General features: G+C 41.9%; 1 long non-coding RNA gene across 1 annotated transcript; it reads right to left on the bottom strand.

Annotated features, from left to right (window-relative positions):
- Nucleotides 1–24,999: 24,999 nt before the first annotated feature.
- On the bottom strand, nucleotides 25,000–26,362 carry LOC138964225 (uncharacterized). Its single transcript, XR_011455052.1, has 2 exons — nucleotides 25,494–26,362; nucleotides 25,000–25,129 (listed from the first exon to the last, which is right to left on the bottom strand). It is a non-coding gene; the product is annotated as an uncharacterized lncRNA (long non-coding RNA).
- Nucleotides 26,363–26,703: the final 341 nt, after the last annotated feature.

The following is a 26,703-nucleotide window of genomic DNA, read 5'->3' on the forward strand; positions in this document are numbered from 1 at the left end:
AAATAAATTCTTTGAAAATTGTTCGCTCTTAACGGAGGGCACCTAGGATGTTCTCAATTGGTGAGTGTTTAAATGAAATGGTGTTTGTACTGTGTGTAAAAGCCTGACCGTATCTGTGATGGTTTACGGGAGGCTTACTCTGCCTTTAAACTGGCATTTAAAAAAAAAAGTTCCATCCACATTTGCCTCACAGAACAACAGCGAGCGTTGGGATTGAGAAGGATTCAGACAGGGGGTGGGGCGATATGACTAAGTCTATTTCTATGATGAGTAAACCAGACACGATCAAAATTAAGCAAAGAAGTGGACCACAAGCGACGACAGGCCCCCTTCCTAAGTCTACTTCTATGATGAGTAAACCAGACACGATCGAAATTAAGCAAAGAAGTGGACCACAAGCGACGACAGGCCCCTCTCTAAGTCTATTTCTATGATGAGTAAACCAGACACGATCGAAATTAAGCAAAAAAGTGGACCACAAGCGACGACAGGCCCCTCTCTAAGTCTATTTCTATGATGAGTAAACCAGACACGGTCAAAATGAAGCAAAGAAGTGGACCACAAGCGACGACAGGCCCCTCTCTAAGTCTATTTCTATGATGAGTAAACCAGACACGATCGAAATTAAGCAAAAAAGTGGACCACAAGCGACGACAGGCCCCTCTCTAAGTCTATTTCTATGATGAGTAAACCAGACACGATCAAAATTAAGCAAAGAAGTGGACCACAAGCGACGACAGGCCCCCTTCCTAAGTCTACTTCTATGATGAGTAAACCAGACACGATCGAAATTAAGCAAAGAAGTGGACCACAAGCGACGACAGGCCCCTCTCTAAGTCTATTTCTATGATGAGTAAACCAGACACGATCAAAATTAAGCAAAGAAGTGGACCACAAGCGACGACAGGCCCCTCTCTAAGTCTATTTCTATGATGAGTAAACCAGACACGATCGAAATTAAGCAAAAAAGTGGACCACAAGCGACGACAGGCCCCTCTCTAAGTCTATTTCTATGATGAGTAAACCAGACACGGTCAAAATGAAGCAAAGAAGTGGACCACAAGCGACGACAGGCCCCTCTCTAAGTCTATTTCTATGATGAGTAAACCAGACACGATCGAAATTAAGCAAAAAAGTGGACCACAAGCGACGACAGGCCCCTCTCTAAGTCTATTTCTATGATGAGTAAACCAGACACGATCGAAATTAAGCAAAAAAGTGGACCACAAGCGACGACAGGCCCCTCTCTAAGTCTATTTCTATGATGAGTAAACCAGACATGATCGAAATTAAGCAAAAAAGTGGACCACAAGCGACGACAGGCCCCTCTCTAAGTCTATTTCTATGATGAGTAAACCAGACACGATCGAAATTAAGCAAAAAAGTGGACCACAAGCGACGACAGGCCCCTCTCTCATCCCTCAAGACTGTCTCTACTCATTATTTATTCCTTGTGACGGAGTGGGATCATCCGTGAGTCGACCGCTTTAACGGATAGGAAATGGGACAATCCGAAACACGCTCCCACATTCGTGAACCGATGGTTTTCAAAGACACATTCCTTCCTGTGTAAAAGCCATGGCTCACTATCTCAGCTCAGACCATATTTTCGTCACGCTCATAAGATAATTGCCTTTGTCATTTCTTGATGTTTTGAGAAAAGCACAAAAAAACTTTCTTTGGTTTCTGAACAATCTACCCATCGCATTTTAGTTATAAGCTGAAAACTGCCTATCTCGAGCGGTGACAGCTGGATACACGCAAGATAAAGAGCTGACAGCAACATTTTCAATCAGCAAAACTGCATAACAACCCACACAGAGCTTTTGCATACTTTCACATTCTCAAAACAAGTCTTCCTGTATCATAAAGAAACGAGATCGGCAGTTTTGCTAACGTTACCGTGGCAATGGTTTCCGATGGTCTAAGAGTTTGTACTCTCTAACACATGACAGATACCCTTCCAGTAGCTTCCCCTGTAGTTTCACTACAGAAATGGCTAACACTGAGATAGGTATTTTTTTATGAGCGTGACGTTTTGTTTTACATCAATCAATCAATCAATCAACATGAGGCTTATATCGCGCGTATTCCGTGGGTACAGTTCTAAGCGCAGGGATCTTTATTTTTTTTTATTATTATTTTTTTTTTACATGTGATAAGGCCGTCCCTCCCGTTAGATACATACCAACACTCTATAGCATGGGGTCTTTCTGGACACAGTAGGAATTTAAAAACAAAACATGATTTTTTTTAGCGGACACCCGTGTCAATCTGCGATATCAATTCATTAAACATTCATAATTAATTAATGCATACAAGAATTCCCACACTACAAGGCAGCGGTCATGATGTTGATTGTGGTTGGGTGTTTAAATGGAGGGTTGAAGTCATTCCATGTAACATTCTGCGCAGACTTGAGAAAGTGAGCCCAATCATTTGCATGGAAAGGACTGTATACCTTTAACCAATCCGATATGAGTCATTCTCCAAAACTGGTGAACAAAAGCGGGAATAACTATGGCCCATAAATACAACTTGATTAATTTGAGTTGAATTAATGATGACAATGTTCTTTGTTGTCAGAAGGACAGTTTGCAAGAAAAGAAAAAGCAAGACATATTTTTCCTGACAAGTTACAGGGATCTGATAGAGGGGCCGGGGGTGGGGGGGGGGGGAGGGGGAGCAATCGGGGTCTGCATCTTCACCGGTAATAAAGTTTGTTAGGTACGTACACTTCCAAAATGTCAACCACACCTTCTATTTCCGTCATTAATTACGACAAATTGTGGATGAAACGTCACGTATCTGTGTGGATGGGTGATAAATAAAGCGGCAAACATGGAAATGTATGCTTTTTATTCGATGGAATTGATGCTAGCTTCTAATGAAAACGGGCCGTTACGTACGCATCACGTGTGACACGAAACAACTCTCTGACACATACAATTCTTCCAAAGTGTTTAATGTGGACAGTTTTAATTACAATGAAAGTGAGCAAGACAGTATTTTGAATAATCCGATCTCCCAAGAGGAAGTTTTGAATGCATTAAGAAAATTGAAAGATCATAAATCTCCTGGACCAGATGGAATAATACCTGAATTATTGAAAGGTTCTGAACCACATATTGTTGATTTTTGTGTGAAATTGTTTAATGTTCTTTTTGACAAAGGTGTTTTTCCAGAAGCTTGGACCGAATCATTTGTACTCCCGTTATTCAAAAAAAGTGATGCTAATGATCCGAGTAATTATCGAGGAATATCACTCTGTGATGTGAGTAGTAAAGTGTATAGTGCAATTATCAACTGTAGACTTCAAGAATGGAGTGAACGTTATAATCTTACAGGAGAATATCAAGCTGGGTTTAAAAAGAATTATTCAACTGTCGATCATATGTTTACATTGTTGGCGTTTGTACAGAAGCAGTTTTCCTTTAATCGTAAACTCTATGTGGTATTTATAGATTTTGAAAAAGCATGTGATTCTATCGATCGTAACCTGATGTGGCCAATTTTGTTGAAAAATGGCATAAAAGGTAAGTTGTTCCTTTGCATTAAAAGTATGTATGAAAATGTTAAATGCCGAGTGAAATGTGGTATACATTTGACTGATTATATTAAGTGTACCTACGGTGTGAAACAAGGTAATGTTTGTAGTCCTCTTTTGTTTTCTCTCTTTATAAACGAGTTGGCTTTGGAAATTATTTAAAAAGGAAGACATGGTGCACAGTTTTTGAATGATTATATGGAGCTATTTATTTTATTATTGGCTGATGATGTTTTATTATCTGAGACTGTGGTTGGTCTACAGACGCAGTTGAATAATTTGCAACATGCAGCATCAAATTTACACCTTAAAGTAAATATGAATAAGAGTAATATTGTTGTTTTTCGGAAGGGTGGATACTTGAGTGTAAGAGAGAAATGGAAGTATGATGGAAAGATAATGCCAGTGGTTAATGTTTATAAGTATTTAGGAATATTGTTCTTCACAAAACTCAGTTTTACCGCCACTTGTTGTGACCTTGCAAGCAAAGCAAAAAACGCATTGTTGTGTATATTACAAAATTTGTCCAAGCTTGGTAATAATAATTTGAAAGTTTATTTAAAATTATTTGATTCTCAGGTTTTGCCAATTGCAATATATGGAGCTGAACTGTAGGGTCTTGAGAAATCTGCATTACAGTCTGAAAAAGTTCCTTTATTTGCCCTAGAGAAATTTCTTGGTGTTGGATCACGCACACCCAACGATTTTGTGTACGGCGAGATGAATAGGTATCCCATTTATGTGAATGCTGCAATACGTTGTGTTAAATATTGGTTGAAGTTGTTAAGAATGGACGTAAATAGATTGCCACATAAAGCCTATAAAATGTTGCGTGAACTGGATGAAAGAGGAAAGAGAAACTGGGTGTCTAGTGTACATTGTAAATTATGTCAGAATGGTTTTGGGTTTGTATGGATGAATCAAGGAGTGCAAGGTGAGAACTGTTTTATGAAAGATTTCATAGAAAGATTGATTGATTGTAGATGGCAGGAATGGAATTTTCATGTTCAGAACAGTGACAGATTTCTGATTTCGGATTATCCCACCCCACCTCCTCCCCCCCCCCTCCCCCCCTCCCAACCCCCCCCCCCCCCCCCCCCCGCGATCCGATACCCTTCTTTTTACATTTAGTCAAGTTTTGACAAAATGTTTTAACCTAGAGGGGGAATCGAGACGAGGGTTGTGGTGTGTGTGTGTGTGTGTGTGTGTGTGTGTGTGTGTGTGTATGTGCGTGCGTGTGTGTGTGTAGAGCGATTGAGAGTAAACTACTGGACCGATCTTAATGAAATTTGACATGAGAGTTCCTGGGTATGATGTTCCCGGGCAATTTTTTCTTTTTGTCGATAAATGTCTTTGATGACGTCATATCCGGCTTTTTGTAAAACTTGAGGCGACACTGTCACACCCTCAGTTTTCAATCAAATTGATTGAAATATTGGCAAAGCAATCTTCGACGAAGGCCGGACTTCGGTATTGCATTTCAGCTTGGTGGCTGAAAAATTGACTAATGACTTTGGTCATTAAAAATCTGAAAATTGTAAAAAAAATACCTTTTTTATAAAACGATCCAAATTTACGTTCATCTTATTCATCATCATTTTCTGATTCCAAAAACATATACATATGTTATATTTGGATTAAAAACAAGCTCTGAAAATTAAAACAATAAAAATTATGATCAAAATTAAATTTTCGAAATCAATTTAAAAATACTTTCATCTTATTCCTTGTCGGTTCTTGATTCCAAAAACATATAGATATGATATGTTTGGATTAAAAACACGCTCAGAAAGTTAAAACGAAGAGAGGTACAGTAAAGTGTGCTATGAAGCACAGCGCAACCGTTACCGCGCCTCGTCGCGATATAACCTTTGTGGTTGAAAACGACGTTAAACACCAAATAAAGAAAGAAAGAAAGTTACCGCGCCAAACAGGCTCGTCACTTTCACTGCCTTTTGCACTAGCGACGGACTACGTTCAATTTCATTCTGTGAGTTCCACAGCTTGACTAAATGTAGTAATTTCGCCTTACGCGACTTGTTTCCTCTTTTTTATCCTCTTTTTTTCCATTTTTGTTACCATCTTTTTCACTTCGCACCTGGAATCTCATTGTTGAAAGAAACGTGTCGTGGTTTTATGCGTGGGGAAACGTCAAGGAACGGGCATGTAAGACGTGACAATGGACATTTCCAGGTCAGAACTGAATCGGGCACATAACGAGTCTACGGACATGGGTTGTGATTCACAAGTCCCGGTGTAACACGAAATTTTTACTCCACGAAAAATTTACTCCGGAGTAAATATTTCGTACGAAATTCTTACTCCGAGTACACTTTTCGTACGAGAAAAGAACTCCCCAAGGCACGAAAAAATTACTCCCTCCACGAAATTTTTACTCCCCATTTTTGTTACTTCCAGTAAAAATCTCGTACGCAAAAATGGGATGCGGGCGAAGGGATAATGCCAATAAGTGATCTTGCGCACACGAATGTCGCGCTACCCTCCTTCCACCCCGTCCACCACCAAGACTAACAGGGGACAAGGGAGTAAAAATTTCGTACACCTGGCATGGGAAGTTAAATTGCTCGTGTTGGGGTGAAGTAACTTATTCGTTATTTATTCGTCAGGGGAGTAACATTTTGTTACGAAATGTTTACTCGGAACTCACCTGTCTTGGGGAGTAATTTACTCGTGCAATGGGGGAGTGCTTTTTTCGTAAAGGGAGTAACTATTTTGTACGAAATGTTTACTCCGGAGTAAAAATCTCGTGGGAGTAATTTTCTCGTGTTACACCGGTAACGGCATCAACATCGCGCATAAAAGTAGATTCTTTTGTGTTGTGCTTAACTAAACACACCGTCTCAGCTGATGAATATTATTTACACCAGAATACAGACATGTGAGCTTTTGATTAAGCTGCTCTGATTTATATTGACTCCACGAAAATCGATGATATAACTATAACAATTAACATCCCATTGTCTTGTCAGCAGGTTGTGTATCCGAGTGAAAGCATTTCTGACAAAGTGATGTAGTTCAAGGATGCAGAAACAGATCGACCAATGCAAGAGCCACTTTCTGCACGAAATTCACACGAAAACAATAATAGTTGTCTGCATGCGGCCACCAGTGTGGTCACACATGATTCCACGCTTTACCCAGTAACTCATGAGGCCTTGCAAAGGGACACGTTTTCACTGTGTTTAAGTAGTTTCAATGAACACCTAATTAATTTGCCTTTTCAAAAAACATTATTTTGGTAAAAGAATCATACTGGTCCCGGTTCTAGGCACCATTATACAGAAAACATATTAACACTGATTGAAAAATGCCTGACATAAATGGTCAAACGAAGTACCAAGGTACCCCAAATGATTTATATTATATATTATCAAGGTCGCTTTAAACGCAAGGCTCATGGCTTCCGCACGTTTTCGTACTATGGACCTCAGTTATGGAATTCACTCCCCTTTCAATTACGTCACTCTCCATCCATTTCATCTTTTAAGTCCAATTTGAAAACTCACTTGTTCCAACAAACTTACGGATAGTTCCTTAGTATAGAGTCTGGGGATGTGAGATGTGCATGATGTGTTGTTTGAATCTGACAGTGATTGTATGATTTTTGTATACATGTATTGTTGTCACGCGCTTTGAACTTCTGATAAGGCGCTTTATAAATGCCCGTTATTATTATTATTATTATTATTATTATTATTATTATTATTATTATTATTATTATATACAGCTGCGAAGAGTCACAAGATGAGTGCATAGGAGGAAAGATCCAAAAGTGTTGTCATATGTGGTACCTCGTCTTATTCAATGACACACATGGCTTAACTAAATTGTGATTTGAATATTAGGCGTCTTCTCTTCATTCTCAACACTGAACCTAAATAAACATATTTTTTACACCCCCGGTATAGGGGTGTGTATAGGTTTCGGTCGATGTGTTTGTTTGTTTGTTTGTGTGTTTGTGTGTTTGTGTTCGCATATAGATCGTCACCAAACTTGGTGAACAGGTTCTATACATTCCTGAGACGGTCCTTACAAAAATTGGGACCAGTCAAACACACGGTTAGGGAGTTATTGGTGGATTAAGATTCTACAAGGACTTATAGAGAAACATATTCATGGTCAAAGGGAAATAACCTTCTCAGTTGGTGGCAGTGAGAATGGGTGCAGTGAGAATGGTTATTTCCCTTTGACCAACGGGGGTGTTTTTCCTACCTCGAAGGAATTTCTTGTTTTTATTGTGTGGTTTTTTTTGGTTTTTTTAAACATGTATAGGCTTTACATTACATTACATCACATACACACTGGGACAATTACAACACACAGAAGTTGGGGGGTGGGGGTGTTCATGTGTCATGGTATCATACATGGCTCGCCGAGACAATACGTTTGTTCTATTCACGTGTCACGTGTTTCCGCCCAGCACTCTAAGCGGAGCTAGCACATGGCGGCTAGAAGACATGTTAGAATCCTGATGAGTTGAAATTAAAGTTCTAAACTTGAACGGACCCGTTTCAGTATTTATGAGTGCATGGACAGCATGTCATCATGACATGGTGGCAGCGACGGAATTAATCTTTGAGTGATTAGCGTGCGACATATCACAGAAATACCAAGATGCCAGGATTCAAACCACCAGAAAGTTTTGACTTTCGACAGCCAGCCGGGAGTCAAGCGTGGAGAGGGAGATTTGCTAGATTTCGTCTCGCGTCAAAACTCAACAAGGAGGACGGAGATGTACAGATTAGCAGTTTTATTTACGCAATGGGGGCACAAGCGGAGAGCATTTTTAAACAATTTGCGGGTCTAACAGCAGAACAACAAAAAAGTTTTGACATTGTGGCGCAACGGTTTGACACCCACTTCACCCCCAAACGAAATCTCATTCACGAGAGAGCGCTGTTCCACCAGAGAAGCCAACAACAAGGTGAAACTATCGAAGAATATGTTCGTGACCTATTCAAGCTAGCAGAATTCACCGAGTTCCCTGACAGGGATAACACCATACGAGACAGAGTTGTCTTAGGTGGTACAGATCAGAACTTGTCTCAAAAGCTTCAGCTCGAACCAGACCTAGATTTGGACAAGGCAGTGACGATGGCTCGCCAGCACGAGCAAGTAAAGGCACAGATGGCAGCGCAGCGTGGCGTTAGCAGCAACGTGGACGAAGTCAACAAATCCAGTGTTGGCGGTAGCAGTTTCCAGAGAGGAAGAGGCCGTAACCATGGTCACCGAGGCGGCGCTCAAGGCAGCTCAAGTCATCGCGGCGGCAGCACAAGTCAGCGCGGCGGCAGACAGTCAGGCCAACGTTCGTGCTACAAGTGTGGTAACAGTCCACACGAAAGAGGTACAGTCTGTCCAGCAATGGGGAAAACATGTCGAGCCTGTGGTAAATCTAACCATTTTCAGTCTGTGTGCCGGTCCAAGCAAACACTGGACAATCTCACTAACTCTGAACAGGGCGAGAAGTTCTTTTTGGGTAGTCTAGAAACCACAGAAAACGAACCACCATGGAGAGTTTCCCTTAGCATAGGAAATAGGGTGGTCAATTTCAAAATAGACACAGGGGCTGATGTAGCTGTCATTTCGGAATCTGAGTTCAAAAAGATGAGTCCAAGACCCAAACTTCACACTAGTCATGCCAAACTAGAGTCCCCGGGAGGTCCAGTTGAGAACATGGGTCAGTTCGTAGCGCAAACAAGCTTTAAGGGAAAGCGTACAACCTCCAGAGTGTACGTTTTGAGAGGGGAAACAGATAGTCTCCTCAGCAGGATCACAGCTTTGAAGCTAGGTCTAGTTAAGAGGCTAGATGAAATGAACAACTTAGCATTTGGGGACATAGGCGTCCCAGTCAAATGTGATCCAATCAAGATCGTTCTGAATGAAGACTCAGAACCGTACAGTATTTCAGTTCCGAGACGCGTTCCAATTCCGTTGTTAACAAAAGTTGAGAGAGAACTTCAACGCATGCTTTCGGATGGCATAATAGAAAAGGTCACCGAACCGACAGACTGGTGTGCGCCGATCGTACCAGTATTGAAAAAGAATGGAAACGTTCGCATCTGTGTTGATTTGAAACGTTTGAATCGGTCGGTCAAGCGGGAGCGCTACACACTTCCAACGTTGGAAGACATGACACACAAACTCGCAGGGGCGAAAGTTTTTACAAAACTCGATGCGATTCCGGTTTCTGGCAAATTCCTCTACAGGAAGAGTCAGCAAAACTGACAACGTTCATGACGCCATTTGGAAGGTTTTACTTCAAACGGTTGCCGTTCGGGATTTCACTCGCACCCGAAATCTTCCAAAGAACCATGGAAGACATGCTTCAAGGCATAGACGGAGTCGTTTGCTTTATGGATGATGTTGTTGTCAGTGGCGACTCTGAGGCAGAGCATGATGAACGTCTCAGGCAGGTTCTAGAGCGCGTAAGACAGGCGGGGCTCAAGCTGAACAAAGAAAAGTGCGAGTTTCGGAAAACGAAGCTTGACTTTCTGGGTCACACGATCAGCCAAGACGGCATTCAACCTGATCTGTCAAAGGTCAAGGCTATCATAGAGATGACAGAGCCTCAAGATGTGAGCGAGTTGCGTCGGTTTCTCGGGATGGTTAACTACCTCGGTCGGTTCATTCCAAACCTCGCGGACATACTTAAGCCACTGAACGCGCTTCTTTACAAAGATACACAGTGGATCTGGGATAGTGAACAGCGACAGGCGTTCGAGCAGGTGAAAAAGAGTATCACAGACTCACCAACGCTGGCGTTCTACGAGTTAGGTCGCGAAACAGTCGTGTGTTCAGATGCAAGCAGCTATGGCTTAGGCGGAGTCCTATACCAAGTGTATGAAGGCGAACTCAAACCTGTCGCGTTTTGTCCGCGAACACTCACATCAGCAGAATGCAAATACGCGCAGATCGAAAAAGAATGTCTTGCTGGGGTCTACGCGTGCGAAAAATTTCAAAGGTATCTTACAGGGTTACCGGAATTCAAGCTGATTACAGATCACAGACCTTTGGTTCCGCTGATTAACAAAAAGGATCTCACAGACACTCCTTTGCGCTGTCAGCGTATGTTGATGCGACTGATGCGTCACAACGTTGTCGCGGAATATGAACCAGGAAAAAAATCTGGTTGTCGCCGATGCTCTGTCCAGATCTCCACTGGCAGAGACAGAGAGTCCAGAACAGAACACACTTGAAACAGATGTTCAAGTACATGTAGACGCGGTTCGCGCATCGTGGTCGGTCTCAGATGAAAAGCTAGAAGCTCTCAGAAAAGCAACACAAGAAGATGTTACGCTTCAAACAGCGTTAGAGTACACGCGATCGGGCTGGCCGCAATACAAAGAAGACGTGAAACTTGCGGCTCGTGAGTTTTACAGTGTCAAAGATGAACTGAGCGATCATGATGGATTACTAGTCAGAGGGTCAAGGATAGTAATCCCATTCTCCCACAGAAAAGATATTCTTGGAAAAATTCATGACGGGCATCAGGGCATTCAAAAATGCAGAGAAAGGGCAAACCAGTGTGTTTGGTGGTCAGGCATGGGTCAGGAAATCAAGGAAATGGTGGGGAGGTGTAGACATTGCTTAGAAAGCAAACCAACACAGCGAAAGGAACCTTTGATTACTTCAAAGTTACCTGAGTACCCATTTCAGAAAGTAGGGGTAGATCTACTAGCATTCAGGGGAGAATTCGAACTACCTGTCATACGTAGACTACTACTCTCGCTTCATTGAGATTGAGCAGCTGTCCAGGGAATTAGCAGAAGAAGTGATCGGCAAGCTGAAAGACTTGTTCTCCAGACACGGCGTTCCAGAAATTTTGGTGTCGGACAATGGTACCCAATTCACGTCGGAAAAGTTTCAAGACTTCAGACACTCGTGGGGCTTCACGCACGTGACAAGCAGTCCACGGTATCCCCAGAGCAATGGTGAGGCGGAACGATCTGTGCAGACGTCCAAAACAATCTTGAAACAAAGCGATGTTGCCTTAGCCTTGCTATCCCACAGGGCTATCCCAATCCCATCACTTGGTGCAAGCCCAGCCGAGTTGGCGTTTGGGCGACAGCTTAGAACTCGTCTCCCAAGTCTCCCCAAATCCCTCATACCCCAAACACCTGTGGCGAAGGATTTCAAAGAACGGGACAGACAAGCAAAGCAGCAACAAAAAGAGAACTATGACCGCAGACGGGTGAGACTGTCAAAATAAAGATCGACGGCGAAGACGGATGGCGACAGTCCGGACGTGTAGTTGAGCAGTGTGCCACTAGATCGTACGTGGTTCAAACACCGACAGGTAGACTGAGACGAAACAGACGACACCTTCGTCGGGCTCCAACAGGCGAAGAGGTGCAGATTCGAGATGAAACTGTTCCAAAATCTCCTGCGGCAGGTGATTCTGGCGGCGCATCGCGCAGAGACTGTTGAACTTGAACTGCCAGATCCTCCAGATGTTGAAATTTCTCCTGTTCGTACCAGGAGTGGCAGGGAAGTCAAACTTCCACTACGGTTTCAGTGAAAACATTTGTTTCCATACTACGCGAAAGAGTCAGTGTAGTCACTTCTAGTCACATTCACTTTGGTGTGAAGTCCTAGTGCTTTTGTTTAAGTTTTAAGTCAGAGACACTGATGAGAGACTCAGTGCCCTGTTTGAGTCATTGTAGTGTGCAAAAGGAACTTGCTTACATAACAAGAAATACTTTTAATTTCTGTCGTTAGAAATGTTCAACTTAATTAAAGTAAAAATATTCAACTTAAAAAGAAAAGTGTCCATTTAAAGAAAGGGGGATGTCATGGTATCATACATGGCTCGCCGAGACAATACGTTTGTTCTATTCACGTGTCACCTGTTTCCGCCCAGCACTCTAAGCGGAGCTAGCACATGGCGGCTAGAAGACATGTTAGAATCCTGATGAGTTGAAATTAAAGTTCTAAACTTGAACGGACCCGTTTCGGTATTTATGAGTGCATGGACAGCATGACATCATGACATCATGGCTTGGTGGTCGCAGTATCAAAAATATGTAAAGGAAAAAGAACCTAAGGGCTACATCAAAACATGCATATACATGCGCCAATCCTTGAACACTTTATCTAGTGTATTATTCATAGCTGCGATGTGCTTTACCCAAATAAATCTTTGCATAAAATGTCTATTAAATGTCTGAAAATGAGGGATCTTTTTGTTCATTTTGGATATATATATATATATATATGTGCACAGACATTTCTCCTTTCTTCGTCGAAAATTGCTTGGCCAAAATTTCATTCCATTTGATTGAGAAATGAGGATGTGACAGTGCCGCCTCAACTTTTACAAAAAGCCGGATATGACGTCATCAAAGGTATTTATCGAAAAAAAGAAAAAAAGTCCGGGGATATCATTCCCAGGAACTTTCATGTAAAATTTCATAAAGATAGGTCCAGTAGTTTGGTCTGAATCGCTCTACACACACACACACACACATACACCACACCCTCGTCTCGATTCCCCCCTCTACGTTAAGAAGGAAAGGAAAATAGCGCCATCCTTCACGAGGCTTTCTCAGATAGTACATTAAAGGCACAGTAAGCCTCCCGTAAACCATCACATATACGGTTAGGCTTTTACACACAGTACAAAGTACAAACACCCTTTCATTCAAACACTCACCGATTGAGAACATCCTAGGTGCCCTCCGTAAAGAGCGAACAATTTTCAAAGAATTTATTTTTGCGTGGTTTATCTTACCCCTGAGCCATCGTGAACCCGTGTGATCAATCAATCAATCAATGAGTCTTATATCGCGCATATTCCGTGGGTACAGTTCTAGGCGCTCTGCAGTGATGCCGTGTGAGATGAAATTTTATACGGCCAGTAGATTGCAGCCATTTCGGCGCATATTTACCTTTCACGGCCTATTATTCCAAGTCACACGGGTATAGGTAGACAATTATTAACTGTGCCTAAGCAATTTTGCCAGGAAAGACCCTTTTGTCAATCGTGGGATCTTTAACGTGCACACCCAATGTAGTGTACACGGGGGGAGGTTCGGACACCGAAGAGAGTCTGCACACAAAGTTGACTCTGTGAAATAAATTTCCGCCGAACCTGGGATCGAACTCACGCTGACAGCGGCCAACTGAATACAAATCCAGCGCGCTACCAACTGAGCTATATCCCTGCCCCACGTAAGTGTAGCCTATGCGATGCTAAACTTTGTCTGTCTGTGCGTGCGTGTGTGCGTGCGTGCGTGCGTGCGTGCGTGCGTGCGTGCGTGCGTGCGTATGTATGTATATATGTATATGTCTGTGGTAGAAACTTTAGCATTTGACTAAACACCGAAATACTCATTTCACCTGGTTATTTTTCAAGCACCATCTTCAAAATATTGAAGCAATACTCGACACCCGTCGCGATATAACCTTCGTGGTTGAAAACGACGTTAAACACCAAAATAAAGAAAGAAAGAAATTAATGATCGACATTGTGTCGGCATGTGTGTACATAGTTAAAGCGTTTATCCAAAGAAATGGGTGGTGGGGGGTTTTGAGGGGGCACAAGCAGTTGACTGGTTTGTGTCGTGTGTGGTATGTAGACCAGGTCAGGTGTCAAGACTAGGTCAGGGGTCGCGCGAAGGATTGTGGTATACATAGATTCACTTCTCAAGTTCTCACCTCTGCATTCGCCGATTCGGGGAAGACGATTTCACGTTGTTCGGTTTTTAAGCTCCAGAAAAGTAAATAAAGAAGATACCAAAGGGAAATTTCCTACAATTTGATCTGCACAGCGTTTTTCCAATGTCCACGCGAGGAAGAGCTGTCGAAAGGGCAGTGTCGATCTGGCAGCCGTATCCCGGTAAGTACAGACAGATCTAGTGTCTCCCACTCTGATAACGTGTCACCTACTGTTAATCCGTTTTGTTTTAATTTCTTTTTATTTCAGCAGACACGGATGTCAAACACAGTGCTAGGCAGTCACCTCTAGTGAAATGAGTTGATCTAAAGTGCCTGTAATCTTTGGATGTCTTTGTTCTTGGTTCGATTTATGGGAATTTCAAGACTTGCAGTAGAGTCTCAAGTTTACTCTGCCCGTATAAAACTGTCCACCATTTACTTGAACATGCAGATATAAGAAAACGGAATGAATCTGTTCTCAAAGTCAAAATGATCACGATTTTGTCTCAGATTCAAAACATGCACTGTCATGGTTTTGTCTGTACAATTTGGTAAGTCTTACCTTGCAACAACTTCCTTGAACTTGAAAGACAGTTTTTGAATGCTAGATCTGTATCGCGTTTCATTCCAGACTCGATTATCCTTGGCATTCGTTGTCATTAATCCAACAAAACAAGGGCACAAATTTGTGCCCCACAAACTGCAAATGTGCCTCACAATTTTTTGGGCTTATTTTTGTGGGACACATTTTGGTTTTGTGGGCCACAAACTGTATTTGTGGAGCATAAAATAAGGGGCACAAATTAAGCTTCATAAAAAATAAGGACAAATATTTGTGGGGCTTATATAAACAGTGTTTTTGCCCCCAAAAATGTTTTGGGCTCTTTTTTTATATTTAGTCAAGTTTTGTTTCTTCCTTATTTTGGACGTTGAGCGTGGTTTTCAGACCTACTGCGTTTCGGTTTTTAGTTAATGGCGGATCGAAGGCAGATCTGTTTGGACAGAATCTCCAATGGCAATGATGTTTGCTAATGCGAGAGAATTGGGACGGGCGAACCTTTGCATATTAACCAGAGGTAAGTTTCCATGTTTCGTTTCATAACTGAGAGTGGGTTTATGGTAGTATGTGTTGCAACATGTGTCATTTCGACTCACTCGAGTCACTGTCAGTGTCACTGTGTCAGTCCACAGGCGCAAGGTATCGTTCACTGGACCTGTAGTCTCTCTATGAAAGTAGTGGTCCAGTGAACGATACCTTCCGCCTGTGGTCAGTCCAGCCTGAGCGATCAGCGAGAGCAGACGTATGGTTTAGGCTCCAGTGTTCAGTCACCCGTGAACGGGTGGGCAGCGTCCAACTCCTGTGTGTTTTACTGCTGTGCCGTGACGATGCTGTGACTTGATATCTGACTTACTCATTGACCCCTAATTGTGGTGATAGTTTAGCAAGTGTCGCCCATCAGTTTTAGGGCATGTGTGTGTTAGGGGGTTAGGCCAATCAGTTAGGCCAGTATGTGATAAGCGACATAATCCATGTAGATTCAATATCATTTAAATCAAGAACGTTCTTGTGCAAAGTCAGCTAAGCTAGCTAATCAAACAGGACCTTTTGAGAATAGTTGAGACTGCTTAGCGCCCGCAGAATCCTTTCTCTTGGACCTTAAGGTAACCATCGATTCGAGGAAACCAACAAGATCCGAGGACAAACAGGGGTTTGCTTTTTATTTTGTTACCTTTATTTCTATTAATTTTTAGCAACTCTTCCCAATTGCCTGTGTGAGTGAGCGTGTGTTGTACTGTCTACCGTAGAACACGCCGTAATTTACGAGTTTACAAATATACCGTATTTGTTGATTTGCTGATATATTTCGTTGATAAAGAACTTGTGTTGCAGACATAGACCGTGTTGTCATAGTTTGTTATTTTGATAAAGTTTTTAGGGTGGAATAGATAGGGTAAAGTCAGTTTATAGAGATATCGATAACTGGGTTGGTTTTTTATTTTTTTAATTTTTTTTTAAGAAAAGACACCATTTGATATTCGGTCGTTATTCCTCTCTTACATCCGTAAGTTTGATTCAGTAGAAAGATATTTAAGGGTGAGGTTTTGAATATAATCAGAAAAAATTGCACGCCGATAATCTTATTGCAACGTCTTTTGGTCAAAAGTTCAATTTTTTAATTTTGTTTGAGTTTCATTGTTTTTTTGTGTGCACGTTTTGTGTATAAGGTAGAGGACGATTATTTACATAAATTTACACTTTTCTGGTTTTATTTTTGACAAGACAAAATAAAAATTCAAAATAAATAAATCCCTTTGAACCAGTTTAAGCAGTGCCATTTTATTTGTTTGTTTATAGTAACGGTTGGTTTAACTTTAGGGGGTTAGATAATGGTGTAGAGTGTCACTGTATGTTTCTCTCTTTTTAGTTTTCTCAGAGCCGCTTAGCAAGTCTGTGCCCCAGGCAGTTTAAAAGTTTGTAAAGGGCCCAAAGTTTTATCTTTTGAGTTTGCAAGTGACAGGTGTCAGTTACATAGACAATTGTTTTGAATAGTCTTTGTTTGGTATGCATGAGTGTCCCTCCCCTAGTAGGTCATTGTCGTTGAAGTCACTGGTCACACCTCGCTGAACACACGCCTTTCACCCAGTCACTCCTTACAACACAAAGAAACACACACACACCTCAGCGCCAGGGCTTCTAATTGTCGTGTCACCTGCGACGTCTTTGTTCGTCCTTATCTTGTGGTGTTCTTTTTACATAAGTTTTTCCAAGAGGAAAAGCTACCCCTGTTCTCCTTCATTTCTCTAAGGGGTACTCTACGCACCTTGTTCCTTTTCCCTGACTATTCTTCTTGTCCCATTTCCTTTTCCACCTCAGTAGCTTAGAAACAATAGCTTGCCTCTGACAGGTCACACAACAAAAAGCGCCATGGCCCACAGCCTGCGCTCCAGCCAAGCACCATCTCCCCTCAGGGAGGAAACAACCTCGTCCCAAGGTGCAAGCAGGGCTGGGCGAGACAAAGACCCGGAGACCAAGCTGCTCCCCTCCCCTCCAGCCTGGCTGGATGGGGAAGTGGAGGAACAGCTGCCGGGGCGGTTGTCTCTCCTGTCCTCTGCTGAAGTTTGTGAGACAGAAGACAGGGGCACCCCTTCCAAGAGAAGGCTGGAGGATACCACAACAGAACACCGGGTTACCTCACTTGCTTCCCCTCGTGGGAAAAAGCTTACCACTGTCCAGACGCTACTGGACAACAGACGCTCACTGGTAGCCCGGCGGCGGGCATCACCAAGTAAGAATAAGGTTACCACAAAGTGTTCTGAACCAACGAGACGCAGCGAAAGGCTGGTTGGGCAAGGCTCAAAAGAGACTCTTGAAGGCCCTGGCGAAAGGCGGGGACAGGTAGAAGTGGTGGATAGTTCTGGCGACTCGAGTGTCGCCAGAATGGTTGGACAACGGGAGGACTTGCCCGGCGCCGGGAATGATCCTCAAGCAAGAAGAAGTCTGACATTTAACTCCCAGGGCCCCCAGGCTGCGTTGCCTGGGGGTTCCCAGTCCGTCTGGGAGTACCCAGAGTCCTATTGGAGCAAGATCCCGGCAAACTCTGCATGGCGATCGACTGTTTCTCCAACTCTCAGAGAGACAAGGACAACCAGAATACAATGTGACGAACGGAGAGTCGGAGGTGGCCTAAATGAGGATGGGGTATCCCCTGACTCTGTTCCTCCCATCTCCCCAGCAGTGAACCAAACAGGGGTCGCTGTGCCCGAGTCCCAACGGGGCTCTCCCAACTTAGACACTTCCTCCACATCGGGGGGCCGCATCACAAACAGCCAGGCCTCTGAGGGCACTGGGAAGAAGGCAGCCCGGCAAACCTCTCGCAAGCAAATGGTGAACCAGCCTGTACCAACCTTTTTACAGCATCCAGTCATCATGACCGATCTCTGCCAGTCCACCATGGCTACCCTTAAGGGTCTTGGGTTCCGACTTGCGACAACTGTGGGCCACCTGGTGGGAGAGGTCCTCGTGGTAAGGCCCCTCAACCCACGCAAGTGGATTATTGGCTGCAAGTCTGTGGTGCAGCAAAATCGACTCACCATGATCACAGATCTTGGTGGTGTCAAGGTGCAATGCACCATCCCAGTGCCAAAAACAGATGGAGTCATCAAGGGAATCCCCACAACTGTAACCATAGAGGAGTTGCAACAATCCATTAACCAAGTGATTGACTCTGATGGGCAGCGCTCTGGGCTCATTAAAAACTGTAGTAGGCTGAAACTGCGCAACGGTAAACCTTCTCAGGCAGTGAGGGTGACATTTCAGGCGGCACTACTGCCTGAAATTGTGATGATTAACAGACAGGAGTACCTTGTGACACCTTATGTGGCACCAGTGTCACACTGCTATCGATGTCAGCGGTTTGGTCACGTGAGGGCTGACTGCAAATCAAAAAGTGACCATTGCCAAAAATGTGGGTCTGAAAAACACAAAGAGCCCTGCATTGTTGCAAAGTGTATCAACTGCAAAGGTGACCACTCTGCCGCCTACCAGGGTTGCCCTGCCCTCAAAGAACGCCAACGGGCCAACAAAATACGAGGGACAGCATACATGCCATTTGCACAGGCAATGCGGAGAGCAAAGCAAGAATTGATGGAGGAAGATGAAAAAAGGACCATGCAGGTACCAAAACCTACCCCTCACCAGCAACATGACCCTTCTTGGCGCCCGGAAGGGCTGTTACTACCTATCAGGACTGACTATGCTGACGCAGTGAGGCATAACAGCATTGCAGGGAACCAACAGCCTCAAGAAGGTCCCAATAGACAAGTTCATGACAAGGCGACACAAGAAAAAGTTGCTTCCTCCCTCAAGAAGCCCAGCGAGGGGCTGGAGGAAGAGGAACAACAACACATCCAAAGAAAACCAAGAAAGAAAAGAAACAGGACAAAACGAGCAAAAGAACAAAGTGAGTTCACACATTTCACAAAAGTAAAACAAGGCAGTCTCACATGCATTCACAATATTTAGTACTCACATGAATGGCCAAAGATTATAGGCTGAGAATGCAAGTTCTAATTTGGCACATTTGTACATGTAGCTGCATCCGCTAGACATATATATATATATATACATCTTACAATAAAACAAAACCTAGTGGTTGGGACATCGGCCTGAAAATCTAGGTCCTAGGTTCGAATCTCTGCAGAGGCATTTAATTGTTCCCCTTGGTTGAAATAAAAATGCTCAATCCAGAGAGAGCAACCGTAAAGTTACCAGGGTAAAAGTAAAGCGTTGAATGCAGATATGAAGGTCATGCCAGCAGTGTGGGTCAAGATTCAGGCCGCCTTCTATGCACAGAATTCTGTGTAGGATTCTCAGCTCTATCTTTACAAACACATAATCCCCAATAGTCATACAGTGGAACCCCCCTTTTAAGACCCCCTCCATTTTAAGACCTTGTTTTCTCAGACTTTCTGTTCATAACCTCTGTAAAGTTACCTCCATTTTAGGACGATTTCTGGAGGTCTTAAAAGGGGGGTTCCACTGTAGCTGTAAGAAATAATTTTGTTTAAAACACATGCCTTTTGGGGGAAATAAATTAATAAGAAAAGACATCACCACACTAAGAAGTCAGGGTGCTGACTTTTGCTATGTGACCAAGTGGAAGGATTTTCTTATCCCATGCAAAAAGCCTGATGAAGGTCTGACACAGTGAGGCGAAGTGTTTTAATGAGGCAGAGCAGGCCTTTTAAAATATAAGTTCACCACATCCAAATGAAAGACACAATCTTGGCAGACTGTATTACAAAAGCAACATTTCAGCACAACATAAGAATGAATTGAACCATCCAGGATGCACCAGAACGACCCAAAAACAGAATCAATGAAAATTTTAAACAAGATAAGTACTGACTAGGATTCAAAGGAAGAAAAAGTCATGGGTTAACACATGTCATGTGCATAATGCAGTTAAAAGATCTAAATTCTAATATTGCAAACAAAGTCTATACATGAACACGCATTGACTGAAACATACACACATCTCCCAAAGCTAAGCCTGTGTGTAAACTACTGCCTGTGAACAGCTTAACTTAAAGCACTCAAACAGCATAAAAGATAATACCACTTTATGTAGTAAAAACAAACAAACCGCTGTATGCTGTAAGAAAATATCTGCATACCAAACACTACCTGTATTTAGCTGAATTGACAACTTACATAAGTCAAAATGTACCCTTGATCCCCACCACACCACACATTATTTGTGTAGAATGTTATTGTTAATGTGTTACATGTTCATTTCACCACTTAAAGGCAACAGAAAACCTCTGTAAGTGTAAGCATCTTCAGATGGACTATATTAAAGCAGTTCTGGTAGCGCTGTCAGCACAGAATGGACTGAATCTGATCATCATCCGCAGCAAAGCCAGGCACCACTCTGCAAGCTGCCTGCACGTCATATCTCGGCACCTTACTTCCTGAAAAATAAAGAAAATGTATTACTGAGCACATCCAGACTTTGCTGTGAGCTGATGGGGATATGTTTTGGGTATCGAGAAGAGGGTGTGTGTTGGGGGTGGGGGTGCGGGAAGGTAGGTAGGAGGTAATACTTGTTCTTTACAAGATCAGTGGGATGGAGAATAGCGTGACAGTGACAACTATGAACTAAACTGTAAACATTGTTTTGTAATATTACAGGTGCCATCATTCCTTCCTGTGAAAACCATTTATTTCATGGATATGTTCTGCGCGAACTTAGAATCCGGTTTCATTCTAGAATGGACCGGGTCCAGGTTGGAATTCTAACCCTGCGCAAGTACAGGGGTGCCATTCTAGAATGAAACCCTTGTTGCTGGTCCATTCTAGAATCGGCCGTGCGCAAGGTTGGAATTTGGGTCCAAGTTGGAATAGTCATTTCAGTTAGACTATCACACAACCAAAGCCACAAATGTGGATTTTCTGTTTGTTTTTGTTTTGTGTGTGTTTGGTTGGGTTTTTTTCTCGGGTTTTTTACACTTTACTCAAAGACATCGTGAATTGGGATTGTGATGTTCGCTACGAACGGAAATTTCCGGACTGACAGTGTTTTGCCGATCTCGCTTGTAACTTTTAATCTTATTCATATACATGAAGTTGGTCTTCTGAATTGTGAAGATATAATGTCAACTTTTTTTTAAACCTGTGACAACAGCTCTATAACTCACTCTGTCCTTCTGTTGGTCTGTCTGTCGGTTAGTCGGTCTGACCGTCTGTCTGTCTGTCAAAAAAAAAATTGTCAAAAAACCGGACATTTCCGAGAGGGAGACAGCGCTGACATTGCAAGCGGCCGCAACCGGCTCTCATCACAAAAACAACTGCCCTGCAAACAATGCCGCCCTGGTAATTGCTCATGACTTCATCGATCTTGAACATGCCTACTTTTCAAAGAAAGACAGACAAAAGCGAAATCTGCATGTTAGCCATCTGCCTGAAATGGTCAATGCACTTTTGTAAAATTGTCACAGCTGTTATGCACTTTTGTGAAATGGTCAGTGCTGTTGTGCACTTATGCAAAACTTGGTGCTGTGCTGTTAACATTTGAACAAAATGCATTTTGTTCAAATGTTTAGTGCAACTTGCTACTATATAATCGCTGTATGCGCTTTGTGGTAATAATGCACTGTTGTGAAAAGTTTGCGCTAAATGTTGGCACTATGCATCATTGTTAGATGCACCATGCTGAAAAATGTACTTATGTGAAATGTTTCGTGTAAATTATTGTCACAATAATGTTTTGTGCGCCCCCATGTATGTGTTCTGTGCTAATAATGCACGGTTGTGAAATGTCCGTACACATTTTGTGGCAATATGTAATTGTTAGTGCATCCTCCTGCGGATGCTTCGTGCTAAAAATGCACTTCCATTAAAATATTGTACGCTCATGTCAACTGGTAGTATATTTTCAATTGTTTCTCTGTCAATTTCAGATGTTTGTTTCCAATTACTTCAGTATCTCCCTGTTGCAATTCCAGGTGATTCATTATGCATGTGCCAATTTGAGGTGTTTAATTCTGATTCCTGTATTTACAGTGTAAAATTAAAACTATTGTTTTCAAACATTCCTATGACACCTGGTAATGGTTCTGTGTTTTTTTGTAATTTGTATTTTGTTTTTCTGCAATAAATATTTGAAATGGATCTGAGACTGACTTACTACTTTTAGCACTCTTTTTCACCACATTCCCACGTACAGATATTGCAATATCAACTCTTCCTTTCTACCTGTTTCAAACAAGCTCTATTTTTTAATTAAAAAGTTTTTTGTTTTTTTGGCTGTTTGATCAATTCATAGCAAGCATTGACTGAAATAAACAATTTATATATCCAGCACAACATGCAATTCATTAACTTTTGACCCTAGCCTTTAACACTTCCCAAAATAAATCTTTGGTGGACATTGCATCGACGCTGTTCATTTTGAATGAACATTTTTCTTGTTGCGTACTCAGGAGTGTCAACTTTCTTGACATGACATGACATCGCAAGATCGCCAAAGGATTTTTTCAGGGGTAGACAAATCAGCCCCATTTTATCAAAGGGAAGGTGCAGGTGGAGATAATTCAAGGGAAGACAACTCTGTCTTACCTACAAACATTACGGCCCCCTTTATTCAAGGGTTTCATTCTAGAATGGCACCCCTGTACTTGCGCAGGGTTAGAATTCCAACCTGGACCCGGTCCATTCTAGAATGAAACCGGATTCTAAGTTCGCGCAGAACAGATATATCTATACTTTCAAGTTTCATCATTAAAATTAAAAAGATAATCTTTCATCATTAAAATTAAAAAGACTTCCTCACAAGAACCTTTCTAACAACATATGATATCTTGTTATGCTGCTGATGTGAGCAGCTTTTCTGGAATGAGATGGAAAGTTGCTATTTTTACACCCCCGGTATAGGGGTGTGTATAGGTTTCGGTCGATGTGTTTGTTTGTTTGTTTGTTTGTTTGTATGTTTGTTTGTATGTTTGTGTGTTTGTTTGTGTTCGCAAGTAGATCTCAAGAATGAACGGACCGATCGTCACCAAACTTGGTGAACAGGTTCTATACATTCCTGAGACGGTCCTTACAAAAATTGGGACCAGTCAAACACACGGTTAGGGAGTTATTGGTGGATTTTGGTTTTTGGGGGGATCAGCTACGGCATAACTCTTCCTATCTTCTCCATGTTTTCAGCGTTTACCTCCCTTCCTTCGTATGGTGCACTATAGTATGAGGGGGCATCTTCGGATATTCCCGGCGTTCTGTTACTACTTTTAGAAGGTCACCGCAGTGTCCAGAACGTAAATTGGACCCGTAAATTATCCTCACTGTAAAAGTGCAAAGGTCGAATCAATTTATAGTCACGCGAAAAATACACTGTCATCTATCTCTCTACATATACGGCTTCTGTGTGTGTGTGTGTGTGTGTGTGTGTGTGTGTGTGTGTGTGTCTCTCTCTCTATGTGGGCAACACCTGTGGATTGTTCAGTTCTGTTTGTGATGTGGTCTGGCGGCTTTTGTGTATTTGTATGTACTGGCCTTCCTTTGAGAAGCCATAACAGTTCAAAAGGGCTTAGAGATAAGCTCTAAATTGCTCAATCCTGAGCAGTGAGAATGGTTATTTCCCTTTGACCAACGGGGGTGTTTTTCCTATCGGAGGAATTTCTTGTTTATTCAGCATGAGCCCTCATCCCACACACATATTTAGCGTTGACACCTCACAGTTTTGTTGAGAAATGTGATGTGAATTCATTCAGAACATTCTAACTCTGCGCAGGGGCAGTCAGGGTGTTGAATGTAGAAGTAGGTATCCAAGTACACAGGCGGTATTACAATTTACATTGTAACTCTTATTCCATGTAAAAAAAAAAAAAAAAAAAAAAAAACCTGGCCAGATCTGTGATTGTGAGCTAAGGAAAGGACTGACTGTATTTACAATAATTCCAGTAATGAGTAAATCTTTCATTCCAGCTATTTTCTGGTTTTTATCTCTTGCATGGCAATAGTTCAATGTTCATACAAACAGTATAATGCACTTTATGAGTATAGGGTTGCAACAAACTTTAATATGGGAAGCAGACAGAAAATAAAGATATTTGTACCATTAGGCCAAAAAAACAAGGTGTGCTTTAGGTAACATAGCCAAAATAAATAGGGTAGGAAGGTAGGCAATCACTTTTTTTTAATACTTTTTTTTCTTAATAGCAGAGCAACCAAGCGTGTTGCACTCGCAACCGAAGAAGATGCCGCCATTTTTGTCATGGCCATCGTCTGTTGGGCCTTTTTTAGTAATTTCCCTTGCATCGTCTGTCGTCTGCATGGCCACTCGAGCGCTGTCGCTTTCATTGCGTTTTCTGCACTCGTTTTCTTGTTTTCATTTTTTTTGTTGAGAAATGTAATAAAAAGTTATAGGGTCGGCCCCTAAAAATAGGGTAGGTCGGGTTACCGTAACCATACCTATTTTTTTTAGGCCTTATGTATACAAAGTACATCATACCAATTACCATGCACAGTATTTAAACTATGCATCTTCAAATGTATGAATAATTTCATCTACAAAGTACTTGTAATACAATTTACAAAGAACAAAAGACTGCTGAATTATCTACATCAGTACATGTTTATAATTATAGCTTCAGACTATCATCACCAATACCTAATGTTACTATATATAAATAAATTTTACCATACAGATTTGACAAGCAAAAGCTGTAAGTGGTAAAGAAATGTGTAACTTACTCTTCAGGGGTAGTCTGTAATGTAAAGCACCACGCCAAGTCATCCTGATACCTCTCCAGTACATGTATCCATGTTTAAAGGTAAACTGTTGGAACTGGAAGACAGGAGCTGTATGAATGATGCACATCATCTCTGGTTTCTCGGGAGGCCTGAAAAAAAACGAAAAAAAACCAATATTAACATAACATGTCTTGAAAATGAAATAAGTACTATTTCAACTTCACTAGATCAGAGCCAAATCACTCACTAATTCAGTAATTGTTTTGTTTATTCTTTTACAACCATAGTTCATACACTGATACAGCAGCATTTGATTCTGTGCATGCAGATTAAAGATATCAAGCATTTTATAAACTTGAGTACAAAAAAAGAACATAACAAAAACACTCAGTGACTCACAGTCACACCCAGTTACTCAGTAACACACACATACGCAACAGATAAATCTTGCTCAGTTCTACAAAGGCCACGTTTGCAATGGTCATGTCTTGGATTTAAAAAACAATAACTTACCTGCTGGTTGATCCAAACCGATGATTGAAAATCAGTGAGACTGAGAGGAAAATGTCCTGTAGTGTACAGTGCGATTCATCGCCAACCTCCCCATTCAAGGCAGACCGTGTCCAAAATCAGCTGTACCATTCACATCCCGATTGCATTCCTTCAGAAGGGCAGTCAGTGTTTCAACTTCTTTGTCGATATATTTCTCTGGTGGACGTGTTGAACTGCCAAATATTAGATTGTTTCCAATGTCAGTCACGAACGACGGCCGCCATGTTTTTTCGTCAACACTACTATTCATGTACTCCACTGAGGAAGAGCGTTTTATTGTGTCTTAAAACCGACTTCTCGGGAAAGTGATCAATCGAATTTTATGGTCCACAAAAACTTGCTTCATATTTTATTTAAGGACTACTTTTATTTGCCTTTATTTTTATGGCGCACATTTTGTGCCCCACATTTTGTTTTGGCCTTCATTTTGTGGTCCACAAACTGGAAATGTGCCCCACAAATGTGTGGGCTTATTTTTGTGGTCCACAAACTGGAAATATGCCCCACAAATTTGTGGGCTTATTTTTGTGATCCACAAACTGAAAATGTGCCCCACAAATTTGTGGGCTTATTTGTTGGATTAACCCAAGGATACTCGATCCTCTCTTTGATTGTTTACGCACTATCATGATTCACTATGTAACGTTTGGTAAGCTTACCTTGCAACAGCTTTCTTGTCTTTGTTGGCATTTTCTTTCAAGGCAGTACACAGTAAGATTAGATTCTTTCGGACAGAAGGTAGAATGCGAGTTTTGAGACAACGACAGTCGTCCTGTTTGTAAATAATGGTACATGTGATTCTGTATTTTTCTGCGGTTAATGTTGGGGTTTTTTTTGGTTTTTTTTTGTTTTTGCCAAGCACATCATTGTGGGGCTTTTAATCAATAACATGCATCCGTCTACACTTTATCATCATTCATCCATCAACATTTATAATAGATATGTTTGGCAAGTATACACAACACACAGCATTAGGACATAACAGACAGACGGACATATAGCATACCGTTCTCCTACAAGTAAGGCCGGAGCTTAACATAGCATGCAGATTACAATACTTGAAATTATGGACGTATTACCTGCTTAATAATAATACAGTCAGTTAATAATACCGTCAAACAAAGACAAAAAAACCCACAAAAAACACAGAAAACAAAGCCAAAACACATTT

Source organism: Littorina saxatilis, linkage group LG1 (genome assembly GCF_037325665.1).
Source record: "Littorina saxatilis isolate snail1 linkage group LG1, US_GU_Lsax_2.0, whole genome shotgun sequence".
Lineage (NCBI taxonomy): Eukaryota > Metazoa > Mollusca > Gastropoda > Littorinimorpha > Littorinidae > Littorina > Littorina saxatilis.